General features: G+C 51.9%; 1 pseudogene; it reads left to right on the plus strand.

Moving 5' to 3' along the window:
- LOC145718865 (28S ribosomal RNA) lies at positions 1 to 2,427 on the plus strand (annotated as a pseudogene; the record flags this gene model as incomplete).

The raw sequence follows: 2,427 nt of genomic DNA on the forward strand, positions 1-2,427 counted from the left end.
CAAGAAAACAACTGTGATTCCCTGAGTAACGGCGAGTGAACAGGGATCAAGCCTATGCTCGAATCTGCGGTGGACGGAACCAGAAGCCGCGGAATTGTAGTGCAAGGACTTGCATTGCCAGTGTGGCGCGTTCAGTTAGATTAAGCGCGTTGGAAAACGCCACCATGGAGGGCTAACGTCCCGTTCAACTCCCGGATTTATCCGGGACCGTCTAACGCGAACGTGTCACTAAATTATCTGGCTGTAAGACCCAAGAGTCGTGCAGTTTGAGAGTGCTGTACTAATCCGCAGGTGTACTTCTGCGAAGGCTAAATATTGCACCAAGTCCGATAGCGAACAAGTAGTGTGAACGAAAGATGAAAAGCACTTTGGAAAGAGAGTGAAACAGTCTTTGACATCGTTGGGCGCCAAGGGTATAGGACCCGTGATGGCGACATCCGTCACTGCAGATAGTGACGGAGTCAGCGGCCGCTTCTAGTTTTTGGACCTGCGGCTTGGTGGGATGTAACAATCCATCTCTGCCTGGACTCCCTTCGGGGATTTCAGGGGCGCCGAGTATTGTGGCAATTTATTGCCCGCTGCGTCCAGGAGGCGGGACCTATTGGAGACTTCGTATGTCTTGTTCTAGAGGGCTGGTGACCTCGTCACGAGCGTATGCTCCTCCGGGAGGATGCCTTTTGGCGCGGGAGATGAATAGAATCAGCCCGAGGCGAGAGTAACAGGAGCTCCATATGATCGCTGGCACGACTCCCGTAATCTTCACAGATCGAGGAGTGATACACGGTCTTTTACCAACCGTCTTGAAACACGGACCAAGGAGTCTACCGAATGTGCGAGCGTTTTGGTGATAAGAAACCATACGACGCGCAATGAAAGTGACAACACCTGTGACTTACTATATCTCAATCAGGGTACTATAAGGCAACGGGGCTCGGTCCGGATGGAATTCTCAAAAGGATCTGAAGCAAAGCACATTCGCTGGGACCCGAAAGATAGCGAGCTTTTCCTGGGCCGGTGGAAGCCAGGGGAAACCTTGGTGGACGACCGTAACAGTGCTGACGTGCAAATCGCTTGTCGGATCAAGGCAAAGGGGCGAAAGACTCATCGAGCTATCTAGTAGCTGGTTCCCTCCGAAGTTTCTCTTAGGATAGCTAGAGACAATACGAGTTGCGTCAGGTAAAGCAAATGATTAGAAGTCTTGGGGAGATTCTTTCCTCAACTTATTCTCAAACTCTAAATGGGCGCGGTATGCTTCCTTCTTCATTGAGGTAGCAGCTAGAATCGAGTCTCTAAGTGGGCCACTATTGGTAAGCAGTATTGGCGACGCGGGATGCACCGAAAGCGGACCAAAGGTACCTAAGCATTTGCTAATTAGATCCCAGCGAAGGGCGTTGGTTCATCTAGACAGCAGGAATGTGATCATGGAAGTTGAAACCGTCTAAGGAGTGTGTAACAACTCACCTGCCGAATGGACCAGCCCCGAAAATGGACGATGCTTAAGCAGATCACCTATGGTCCGCCGGTCCACTGGTAATATATTCATATAATCCAGGGCCGCGTAGGAGGGCGTAGGGCACGAGAAGAAGCGTTTGGCGTGAGCCTGCGTGTTATCGTGTAATCCTAGTGCAGATCTTGGTGGTAGTAGCGATTATTCTGTTTGAGAACACAGAAGACTGAAGCGGAGTAGGTTTCCATGTGAACAGTACTTGGACATGGGTCAGTCGGTCCTAACCCCCAAGGAAGTCCTTCTTGGAAAGGCCGCGGAGCCATCGTGGGATTTATTTCTCATGGTGGAGTCTCTCACTCGGCAACGGGGGAAAGGGAATTCGGGCCAAGATTCCGAAACCGGCATGTGGGGAACGGGGTCTGGGGGCGTTAAAACTCTCAGGCTTCAATTCAATGAGGCTTTAAAGCAGCTGACGACGGCAGGTCGCCAGGGTAGTCTAGCCTGTGGAGAGTTATCTTTTCTCTTTGACGTAGCTGGCGCTTTGAATATCATTTCACGTGGAGAAAAGCGTCTGAACACATAGGGAAAGCGGCGCGCCTCATATGCGCCGTTCTAGGTGCCTTGACTATCCTTCAGAAAGCCCTGCCTGAGATCCACAATCTAATCTGTCCTCTCACGAGGGCAGGCTGGTACAACACACTTGTGGTGTCTGCACCTTGGAGCCCGCGGCGCAAGCTGTGGGATCTTCTGAGGAACGCGGCCATGTGTGGCTTCCCTTACACGCTCGGCCGTACCGATAACCGCATCCGGACTCCGAGGTGAATAGCCTCTGGTCAATGGAGCAATGTGACCAAGGGAAGTCGGCAAAATAGATGCGTAACTTCGGGAGAAGCATTGGCTCCACTGGCTGGATGGTGTCATGCCAATCAATGCGACGGCAAGGAGCAATCCTTTGTGGGTCAGGGCGTTCATCGTCTCCC

Source organism: Leptonychotes weddellii, unplaced genomic scaffold (assembly GCF_054177405.1).
Source record: "Leptonychotes weddellii isolate Sample4059 unplaced genomic scaffold, ASM5417740v2 HiC_scaffold_23901, whole genome shotgun sequence".
Lineage (NCBI taxonomy): Eukaryota > Metazoa > Chordata > Mammalia > Carnivora > Phocidae > Leptonychotes > Leptonychotes weddellii.